General features: G+C 33.1%; 1 protein-coding gene across 2 annotated transcripts in view; it reads right to left on the bottom strand.

The window, feature by feature from the left end:
* Positions 1-11,971, bottom strand: part of EYS (eyes shut homolog) — a 953,299-nt gene extending 941,328 nt beyond the window's left edge. For both annotated transcript variants that reach the window (XM_066994734.1, XM_066994735.1), the window contains exon 1: positions 11,733-11,971. The gene's annotated coding sequence lies outside the window, so the exon portion shown is untranslated. The remainder of the gene's footprint in view (positions 1-11,732) is intronic.
* Positions 11,972-12,454: the final 483 nt, after the last annotated feature.

The raw sequence follows: 12,454 nt of genomic DNA, 5'->3' as shown, positions 1-12,454 counted from the left end.
TGGTCCTGAACACCCAGCTTCTCTGACTGAACTTCTTTTTATAGGTTAAATGATTTTTCTAAGGACAGATGTTATATTAAGTTGTAGTGCCCTTCAAAAGGTTGCTGTGTCAACTACTTGACAACGTACTGTTCTTCTACTGTCACTGTGCCTTTTAACACTTAGCTGGTAGCTGGGAGACACGTGGCTCTTAGCTAAAGAATTCACCAAGAAACACACAGGCTTGCTGTGATGATATGACTGGAAGAGCAAATTAAAAATAGCTAGGTAACCAAGCAAGAAATGGACTGAGTTCTGAGACTTCCAAAGACCAGAGAGCTCAGGAGCACAAACTCTCTTAATCCTAATTAGGGAAACAGCATTCTGTATAGAATATGAAAGGCAAGAAACTATGTTTCACTGAAATGGAATTACAGAGTACACTAATTACCTTTCACAGCAATGCTTCTTCCTTAATAGATATACAAAAGTATTTTCTATATCAGATATTTCTTTTGGCAATTTGGGGAACAAATCTGTATGTGTGTGTGTTTCTGATTAATGTTTTCTGATATAACGAGTTCTTTGCATTGTTTTCTTGTCCTTTGTCAACATTTTCCTACATCACCTATTTTTCTGTTAGAAAGACAGGAACTCCTAGTCTTTTGTCTGACAAGAATATAAAAAAATATATATAAACTAGTTTGAATAAGTTTTGTCTCAGTGGAACAATGGAGGGGGTGCAACATACACAAAGCCAGTATTCTGCAGGAAGAAGGGAGAAAGTACAAGAGCAGAAGAAAAAGGACATGCTGCTTTTTGAGAGAAAGCAATACTTTCCATTGTCATACTTGCTGAAACTGATGGAAATTGGTCAGAGGGGTAAAAGATAATAATAATAAATAATAATAATATTAATATTACTGAAAGGAAAGACAAACAGTTAGGTCTCTGTTCACCTGAAATTCTGAAACTGTTTAACCACCTCTGGATACTAAGGAAACTGAGGTGATAGTGATATATACAAACACTTGGCTATATTGGTAGATCTGTAAGTCTCTTGAATTGTCTATGAGTTAAACACTTCTATCTATTCTATTCTATTCTATTCTATTCTATTCTATTCTATTCTATTCTATTCTATTCTATTCTATTCTATTCTATTCTATTCTATTCTATTCTATTCTATTCTATTCTATTCTATTCTATTCTATTATTCTATTCTATTCTATTCTATTCTATTCTATTCTATTCTATTCTATTCTATTTTGTTCTATTTTGTTCTGTTCTGTTCTGTTCTGTTCTGTTCTGTTCTGTTCTATTCTATTCTATTCTATTTATCCTTCAGAACAGTTCACTTCAAAAATCTGTCAGTATGATACCTCTACAATGTTTCCTTTCTGAAAGTTTAAATCAATATAGTAAAAAGAAGTGTGGCAAAGCATGCATTTTTGCTACAGCTCTATTTGTTCAATTCTTTTCAGTTGGAGACACAGATTATGATTATATGGACTGGCTGCCACAGGAAAACAAAACAAAACAAAACAAAACTATGCTTTGTTTCAGTTTAACAACTATGGAAAAGGTTGTTTTAATAAAAATGTTAGGCTAATGATGTCCAGTTCCACTGGTAAGGATATCTCAGAGACTGCTAGTTTCTCTTTGCCCTGGCTTTCATTACTGAATTTCACAATTGCTTTGCTTTTAGGTGCAGTAGTGTTAGAAACAAAACAGACCTTTTGATGATGAAAAGCAACATTGTTTTCCAGCTTCTAGAACAATGTAGTGTCGAAAGCAGTCTCTGTAAGAATGTTTTATATAAACATGCAAAATGATTGCCATCCTGCTGATGAGCTGGATCAGTTTACACCTTGAGCTCAAGTACTACAGTCCTTAGAGGGCCACATGCAGACATATCCTATTTAAAGCAGCCTCATAAAAAGATGTACACAACAATGAAAAGCAGATTTCATAAAAGTAAAGAGCCATAAGGTGAACACAGCACTAAATGGCATGATGTAGGAGTAGCACTAACACCTCTTTGGTAAATTTGCACCTGATATGGGAATAGGTAGTCATTGATCTATTTTATCAGCTTTCATTTCAGCATGAGATGTCATCGATAACATACCATATAAATATGAAATTAAGACATTCGTAGTGTAAAACTGACTTTCTATATGAAAGAAAACACAATAAAAAATAAACATGCAATCTGGTGTCCTGCCCTGATTACAGGATTTGTTTGTGTCTTTGTTTTTAATAAGATGCATTTTATGTGCAATCGTTGTATCACACTGTGTCTGACTTAATGTGTGAGGCACTTCAGTATGGCATGATTGCGTTATTACTTCAGGCAGCCCTCCAGCTGTGGACCAGCACTTGGTCAAACTGATTTGTTCTTGGCAGGAAGCTAAGAACACTAGCACTTCCAATTTTATGTTATGACTTTGGGGGGCTGTGGTGAGAAACAACCAAAAGTGTTATCTCAACCCTTTCAACAGTGTACACTACGGTCTGCTAATCAGTTACCTGCTCTTAGAAACCTCTGCTCTTAGAAAGGGTTGGATTAATGACAATGTTTAAAGTCTTCAAAAATGCTGTTAAATTTACAGCAGTTTGGTAGTTTGTTAGATGTCAAAACTATTCCTTGTTAATTATGTACTGTTTCTCATTCTTATGACAATGACTGTATTGAGAAAAGGAAGTTGTACAACATGTATCTTTTCTTGTGGCAAAGATTATTGAAAGGATTTGCTGAGGTACAAAATTAAATGCACTCTCTAAATATTCTTGAAATTGTCATCTGCTGTCCTCTTCAAATGCCATAAGGGAGAAAGCTGCTTGGACATTGTCAGTCACAAAAATAGAAAGCAGATCTGCGTGCTTCCTTCAATACAATGAATCATCATGCAGAGATTCTATTGTAAGTGATAAAGGCTGCTACTTATGCAAATTAATTAACAGGCAAGAAATCAAGTCTTTTAATTTAGCAAAACAAGACAGGGGGTAGGGATGAAAAGCAGAGCTTGGCAAATTGACATGTTTGGCAAAATTCCTCTTTTTTCATGTTGAGATTAAAGTGATTTGCGTAATAGAATCAAAAGGGTAGATACTCAGTCCATTCTGCCAGCCTCATTTTTAACAACATTTTGCTTTTTCCAGTATGTTGCTGTTTTTCACCTTCTCTGATATGTTGTTATAGCATATAACAAAATAAGGCTGAAAATCATTTTTGTTTTAATTAAGTGTTCTGGCAATTGGGGTAATAAACAAAAATATTTCCTGGAAAAGAAGAGAAAAGGAAAGAACATATTAAATGACTTAACTGACTAACATTATCTGAATAACATATAACAGTCTTTTGTCACCCTGGAAAAGTTCTGCAATTTAGAAAAATTAATTGGCATATCAAAGGCCCTTTATGTTGTAGCCACAGGCTTTTAGGTTGTGTAATATTCATAAGTGAGCATTAATGTTAACTAGTTTAGTCATTGCTATACTGAGTAGGATCCATTAACACAATGGGCTAAATTTGCAAAACTTGCTGGCTATGGATCACAACTGTGTTAGCCTCACATTGACTTGAAATAAAGCAATTGAAATGCAGAGCTGAAAAAAAGCATGACAAAATACAGCATTATTTATATGATCATTCAAGTATTGGTTCCAAAGACTAAGGAAGGCTGCATTAATTCTCCATTACTTCATAACCTTCATGTAAGTCACATGTAGATTCTTCATCTTTACATATAGCCACTATTTTTAAAATACAGTTCATAATACTTTAGCTAAAATAACCTGAAAATATATTCAAGACGGTGAGATATTAGGTTACATATGATTATACAAGAGGATATAACATTTAAGAACACAATAAGAAATAGTTTTATTGCACTTTGCTTATTTTAAGACTTCAACACAAATAAAGCATGCTAAACACCGCACTATTTGCTGGTCTGATTCCAGAAGCATCTACAATATCTTAGGCAAAAAGTAATATTATTACCTATTTCAAAAACAAGAGAATAATTCGAGGCTGTGACAAGGTCATAATGCCCTAGTACTTTCCCCCCTTATGTTATAAATCACCATTTAATTTTCACCACACAGATCCAACCTGTACAGATGCAAAATCTGACAATGAATGAAAATAAATTATTTTCTAGGTGACAAGTGGGGAAAATATGTATTCATTGTAACAGAAAGTGATTCATCCATGTAGCTGTAGATAAGGACATACACTTTTTAATGATGAGATGTCTTAAAAGTGTCTTTCTTACATTTACGTGAGTATAAATAACTACTCTGCTTTCAGCAATGCATCATTTATCTGTAAAAGAACAAGCCTGTACTGTAAAACAGCAGGGACAGAAGAGAAATTCTGATCGATAACATTGCATATGAGGTACTGTTGTATGATTTGCAAAATGTTAGGAAAATATCTAATTAGTTTTTTATGTAAAGTGAACATAGGGTAGCACTTCTCACCACAGAGTGGAAGCTAATGAGAAAGGCAGTCCCTTCCTTGAAGAGCTGCCTTTTGCTGCCTAACCCACACCCAGGGGCAACAAATAATAAACTAAGATTAGTCTGATGAATAAAGAGGGCATTATAGAAGGTAAAGCTGATGTCCTTATGCAAAGATGAGATGACCTTTAGAAGAAATATTTTGCTTGGATTTATTTATTTTTTTTTATTATTTTTTTTACATAGAATTTGCAAAGATATGCAAGCACCTGGCTCCTACAGCTTTCATAGATTTTCCCAAGGCTGCAGCATTGTTTAGAACCAACTGAATGGCAAAGTATGAGACACCAAAAGAGGGAATTTACAAAGGTGTAGTAATATATCTACCCTTCCTAGTTTTCATTTCTCTCTTTTTCTTACAGTTTCCTGAAAACTTTATCCCTATGGACAAAGCTGCAGCAATTGTATGAGGCGATTGTACTGAACTAAATAAGAGCAAATATATCTGAATTTTGTTGCCTGTAGCTGTCACCTAGTCACTAGTTCATAGCAGTGGGGTGAATGGGCTCAAGAAGAGGGGAAGCAGCAGAACAAGTAATAGCCTCCACAATGTCTTCCAGCAGCTCTAAAAATGGAATTTCATTAAAAAGGGAAGATAAATTAATCAGGAGGATGCACTACTCAGTAAAAAGACTGCTCAGCTCTTGATTTTGTTATTCAAGACACTTTATTTCAAACATAGAGTAGTGCATGAAGAAATGGGAAAGTACAGGGCTAAATTTATAGCTAAAAGAGGAGCTGTGCTAGACAATGTTTTTGTTTGGATCCAGAATGCATTTATGTGAATGTCCTGATTGCCCTCTCTTACTGTGTTTAAGGTCACATCACATAGCACATTAACAGGATTCTTTTCAAATAAAATTAAACCACAATGTGCACTCCTGATGCATAACTAATATATCCAATCGCTAATAGTCCCCAGGTAGAGACCAGAGTTAATCCAAAATAAAGATCCTGAAAAGCATATCATGTGGGTACTGAGCCCTCAGCTTGAATGCTTTTGCTATCATGATCTCCTCCAGCTGGGACATATGACTTGGTGTGCTAGACAAAATCTTGTTGATATCTGCTACAACAAGGGAAAATGTCACAGATTTTGCACACCATGCACAGTACTCTTACATTTTTCCTTTGAACAAATGTGTTGCAACCTGAGGAATAAATATTCACTATAGCCACATAGGTTTCCTATTTAGGTGCTATGGGGAAGACGAGACAAAATTTCTGTGTTTACATTCAGAGCTCGGCTTCATACAAGCTTTATCTGTGGTATCTCACATGAAGCCTCCTTCTCTTTAAGTCTGAGCAATAAATTGTAACTTAGATTCTTCCCTTTCAACTCAGAATTGTTATGATTTTACACTGAAAATAACCTTACTTGGGGGACTCATAGTGGGCTAAAATACTACTCATATTAAATCTATCTATATATATCAAAATTCAGAGAATATTAAAAAGTATGTTGATTTTTTCCTACCGCAGGAATCATTCTTGTTCTACGTGTATACTAAACCAAAATATATATATATATATTTGTTTTTTCAGGGAAACAGATATTCTTACCTGATCTCCTCTCTGTTACCTTGTATTATATTACCCTTGTAATACCCTTCTATTTCACTGTGTCCTGGGATTTGACAAAATCCTACTTTATAGAAAAAAATGATGGTCATCAGGTAGTGGAAAGTCTATTACATCCATTTTAGTAGTTATTTGCTCTTAATGTTAAAAATATGTGCTTTGATTCCAGTTTCTACCTTATAGCTTTAGTTTCTCTATACCAGTTCCAGCTATGTTGTGCTTATGTTATTTGAAATAATAATAATAATACAAAATGACCCTATTAAGATGCTTTAAGACAATCTTTGAGTCTTGCATTGAAAAAGTTACATGCTTGAATTCCAATACAAGCATTTATGTTTAACAACCCCACAATGATTTTTGTGATTCTCATCAGCTCACCACAAGCATATGTAGGAGCACAATCACTCTTCTAATCGGTATTTTTTATTTAACTGTTAATTATGGAGTTGCTTTTATTTAAATTCAACATTGGAAAGGATTTTTGGAATAAACATGTTTGCTTTCTAAACTCTGTCTTGATTTTTTCTGTTTTTTTTTTTTTTAATGACATTTTTATGATTTCAATACATCCATGTATTTTGACAAAACATAAAACAAATCAAAATAACTTTAAAAGTTAAGACTGAAAAAAAATCATGAAATATATATTTCAATAATGGTAACAATAGTGTCATATTTATATATCTTTCATTATTATATGGCAAGATAATTTTGCATATCATAGATATAAACATCAACACTTCTTTCTGTGACAGTCTGCAAAAATAAAATTACTTAGAGATATAAGTATCTCACACACATTGTATTAATGAATATTTACAATTTCCTGACAAGATGTGTAGTGAAATAGGACTGGAGGAGCATTATGGTTTTAGTTCTATAGCCTAACTTAAGTGTGGAAGAAGTGGAGAAATCAGTTTAAATAGATAAAAATAAAATAATACACCAAAAAGTTATTTAGTTCTCTTCATTGAAATGAAATGAAACTTTTTTTTTCAAGACAAACACCAAATTGTGCTCATCTTAAGACTGAATATATCATTTCCACTTCAAAAGATGTAAAGTAGATATTGTTTCACCAACTTAACATTTAAGAAGAAAACTAACCTTTTAACCAAAATAGCTTGGGCATTTTCTATATGTTCTGCACCCCTGTAAAATTCCGTAAATACCAGGATTTCAGTTATTCTCAGTATCTCGTTGAAGCTAACATGAACTGTATAAAATACGTAAGCATTCAGTGAGTAAGCAGAGGGAAGAATGCATAAGTTGCAAACCTTCCTCAAGCAAGTGCAAAAAAGTAGTTTTAAACCTTGTAAGAAGCAGGAGACTCCTATGGAAATTCACAGTAATATCTTGACTAGAAAAGAAGGAAAACTGCTCCAAAGTTTCAAAATGACTAACAATCCTGGAAGAACATATCTTTCTTTTCTGCCATTAAAATACTTCAGTCACATTGAATTCTATTTTCCTATGAAGAATGATTTGTGCAGCTCTCATAGAACAGTTGTTCATGCCAAAGAGGGGAACGATTTCTGTGTAGCTCATTTCTTTGTCTAGGAAATGTAAATTCATATAGTCCACAGATGACCTATCTAGTAGGTATTATGTATTAGCCATGCATCCACTCAATCTGTGAAGAAACCAGTGTTCAGGAGTTATAGATCCTTTTAAGATAAAAACAAAAATGTTCATCTAACTATGAGTATCTAACAATAAAAAAGAGGCCATAGGGAGTCTTCCCTGCAAACACTATGTCCAGATTTACTAATGTAGTATTGATGAATTAAAAAAAAAAAAAAGAAAAAAGCAATTTTTATCTTCCAAGAGAAGATGTTAAGAAGAGCTCACTGCTGTTGGGGAGTCATAAAAAATTAGAAAAGCCAGTAAAAGACTGGGGGGTTAGAGGGGACCTACAGACACAGCAGAAGCTTGACAGTCTATGCCAAGGTTTTTTACAGCCTGCATCAATGAATAACATTTATAGAAAAAAATGAATCTTTGTCCCTTTTGATTTAATAAATAATTATTATGATTTATAATTGGTGCAATAATTGGAGTGATCCAGAATGTCAATATTCAAGACATATTTATAGCTACTAGCAGCTTCTTCATCATGTACCTTGGAAATCTTTATTAACCTTAAATATCTTTCACACTTTAGTCTGAAATTCACCTTGAATACATTTTAAGAACAGGGTGACTTCTACTACTACTCTTGTCAGAGGTATGCTTTCCAATACACACATTGTCATCAACACTTTGAATGATAAATTATGATCTAATCTTGCATTCCATTTGCATGGGCATTTTTTTCACTAGATTTTCCATTGTTCTGTCCATTTGATTTGCTAACTTCATAAAAAGTTGATTTTTTTTTTACAAAATGACTAGAGTATAGAAAGTTATGGGTTTTTTTTTTGTTTGTTTGTTTGTTTGTTTTACTCTGCCATATGTCTTTTCCAGAGAAATGGTTTTCATTGGTGGATCAATTACATTGTTTTTCTTTCTCTGTATAGCTAGCTGAGCCTGAGGAATTTGGGGCTCAAATGTTACTAATTTGACTGGTACAAGAGAAATGATGCTACACTGACAGAATGGGTAGTAGGTAACAAAATACATCATTATAGACATGAAATCATCATGTTGCTACATCTATCATAGTCAGTTTCTGTCAGCATGTTGACTCTAATAAATCTTATCATAAATCTATATTCAACAAATGCTTATGAGAAAAAAAATATATATTAAGAAGTCTCAAATCAAGGAATGTAACACCAGAAAAAAAAAAAAAATCAACTCTCCCAAATGGTTTTAGGAGCACAGATTGTCTAAGTTTATGTTAACAGAATATCATATTACCTATTCTTTAGAATTCATTGCATAACATTGTTCAGAGCATGGGGAGGGTACTATTTAAATATATATATTTATTAAAGCCCAAATATATTTTTTCCCTATTCATGCTATAATTCACTATTTGGGAATGAGAATAAAGAATGAGAAGTCCCTGGAGGAAAACAAGAATGAACCTGTGTGCAAATCTCCACGTTTTCTGTAATGTAAGTCTGTAAGATAAGTAAAAAAACTTATTAATTTGGCAGATGGGCTTATGATTTGTTAAAATTTGACTACATAATTTGTAACCGGATTTCTTGTCTGTAAAATAGGGAAAAAATCGTGAATAGTTAGCATTATTATGAATACCTATTTGACAGCGGAGATAAAGACGTAGATAAACTCTCCTTTTTTAATTTCTCCAGGCCAAGCACTTTACTAATGACTATATGACTAAATAATTCTGCCTCCATTTAACCATGAATACTCAGCTGTGTTCCCATGGGCATAAGTGTTTCTCCAGAAACACTTTTTTTTTTTTTTTTTAAACAGGATCAGTTGCTTTGTGTTTATAGTAAGCTGATCCAAGATCTGTCTAGGCACTTATACAGCCCCATACAGATCCAAAATATCTCAAAATGTTATAATCATAACATCAAGTACAACATCACTGGCACAGTAGGAAACTATCAATTCTATTTCGAAGAAGGAAAAGTTTATTTAAAATTAAAGATAGATTAAGAATCTTGCTGAAAATATTAAAAAACACAGTTCAAGTTCTACAGCTGGTTCTGCTTCCATGGTGGGTCCAGAGTACTGTCCTGCACTGTGTGGACATACAAGGGATCTTTGTGAGGTTGAGGTTCTTGACCTTATGTGTGTAATGTGTGGTCAAGATGTCTGTTTTTGTTTGGTTTTGATTCTCTAATGCTCTCTCCTGTTACCATCCTCATATCTTTGCAAAAGGGATGACTGTGTCAAAGTTCCAAGTGTGGATTTTTTCCATTCCACATTCATCCTCAAATCAGTTCAATACTGCTACTAGCATCATACTGTGTGGTCAAGGGTCTGCCTATTTCCTACCCCCTTTCTTGTTGTAAATTGTACCAAGTAGACACCTCAAACACACAGACTCCTCAGAACTCCTCAGATGGGTTTATTTAACTCCTCTTCACAGACATGTAAGTACCAAGTGACATTTCAGTTGTGCAGTGCCATGAACCTAAAATACATCAATGTATAATGGTGTACTTAACTTCCTATATTAAAATAATTTCAAATATGTCATATTAAAGTAATATTATATATTTATGACATATTATCAGTAAATATTTGCATGTCTTTCACATGAATATGCTCTCTCTAATATCACACTGTTCTTTAGCAAAGGCCAGCTATCACTGATGTTTCTTGGAAAAGACCCATAGACAATGACTATATGTTCTGGTTACTTCAGCAAAGAGGTTTAACCCTTAATTATATGACCATTGTTTTTTAATGAAATCTCCTAAAGACTTCTTAGTAATCGCTATAGTTAAAGAGCAAATTACTTAAAAAATGAAATCAGATATTCTATTTATGAGTTTAATAACTTTCACAGTTATTTAAAAATTAGTATTACACATAAAGATGTAATTTTATGGTAAAACAATTTTCTCTAGAAGTGAATACTGGAGATGCCTGACAAAAGGGCAAAAATACAGATTCTGTAAAAGTTCTTGATACTTACTACAGTATATCTTCCTCTTTGTGATGTCCTGTCTTGTTAATAAAATGTCAAAACAGTCTCATAAATACATTAGCAACAACGGTTATGATATATAAATGTTACTTTCTTTCTTCTAGTTTTCAGAAGCATACACAATCTCTTGGTTTAATTTAGGTAATAAAACCACAATCACAACTGGTTTATTCAACCTATACGATAACTTTCCTTATTAACATAAATGAATTTTGTATACCAGTAACTGTACTTCAGGCTTATTTATGTTTTTAAATGTGTCTGCAAAACTTAGCATAGATATTGATCCAAATAAATAGATGCTGTACCTAAGTCAAATTCCTTTAAAGCGTAATCAATGTTATCAGTAGCAACAACAAAATAAGATCATAAAAATATGAAGAATAAGTAACTACTAAAATAAAACTCAGAACTCTACTGATCTCTGAGCTGTCCAAGCTAACTGCATGGGCTTTCCACTGGCTTTAGGAAAAAATGACTTTTTAGAAAACAAACAAAACCCCTGATTTTAGAAGGTAGCTTCTTTGGTTTAGTCATCAGAAAAAAAGCTTTTATTCAGAGTATGTTAATGAGTACAAAAAAATACGTCTTTAAATCCCGTTCAGAAGCATTTTGCAGTTTTTCTGAGAATCATATGTCAGTTCTGGTTAGTATTTATAATTATTATCATATATTTTGAGTCAAATAGAGTTGCCAATTTTATGAACAACAACTGCTAAACCTGTTATGCTCTACATTACTTGCATGCTGCTTGTTATTGTCAGCCTGGAGAGGGATAGCAGTGTGAAAACAGTAGCACTGAAGCTAACTTTAAACACCTTGGAAAAATGTTCATCCTGTAAAATTTATAGCCAAATGAAAGTAAAGCTTTTCAAGATCTACTGTCTTAAACAAGCCCTGTAACCTCTTATGGTTTACATGTATAGGCCTACATATAGCCCAGGCTTTATCTCTTTAATCTGGTGGAGAGTGCAGCAGGCCACCATCTGGTGTGCGTGTACATCAACAACTAAAATATAGCTCTATGATTCAATAATCACAAACTTTAACTGCTACTTACCACTTCTTTCCAGATACAGAAGATCTCAGACTTAGCCTGTCAAAAACAGTAGAAGAACAGCAAAATATTAACTGTTTTTGTTCCGGATTTCAGATGTAGACAGTGGAGCAGGGAGAGCTCTTCTGTTGCTACAGAAACCTGACGCTGAGGATTTAATGACAGCATCAGATGGTATTGTACTGGAGATTGTCTGCTTGAGAGACTAGACAGCTGTCCTACTGATAAAGAGAAAGAATGAATAATAAATGTTTTCAATTCATTTTACCAATAAAATCCTTTCATTTCCTCAAATATATTAATTTGGTAATAGATATAAATAATAATAATAATAATAATAATAATAATAATAATAATAATAATAATAATAATAGATATAAAATACCTATAGTAATGTTTGAAAAATATACAAATATACAAAATATACAAATGAAACATAATCTGTCTGGAAGCTGCCTAGGCAGGTGAGTAACCTTCCTAAAACCTTTACTTGATGTATGAAGTTTAGAAAATCAATAGTGCATTTCACATTTCATTTGAGGAAGTTATATTTTGCTTCTCAAAATCTTTGTCTTTAAACTGACAGATTATGAAAATCAAGATAATTTTTAAGTTCTTGTATTTTAAGTTCATTAATTATTGTTAGAAAGAGATTCAAAGTTTAAAGATTTCCAATATGTTCCAGATTCATAAAGTCCTGGAACTAATCAGGTTCAGGGATTTAT

The sequence above is a fragment of the Anser cygnoides genome, chromosome 3 (genome assembly GCF_040182565.1).
Source record: "Anser cygnoides isolate HZ-2024a breed goose chromosome 3, Taihu_goose_T2T_genome, whole genome shotgun sequence".
In the NCBI taxonomy this organism is placed as follows: Eukaryota; Metazoa; Chordata; class Aves; order Anseriformes; family Anatidae; genus Anser; species Anser cygnoides.
This window is presented reverse-complemented; position numbering and strand designations above follow the sequence as displayed.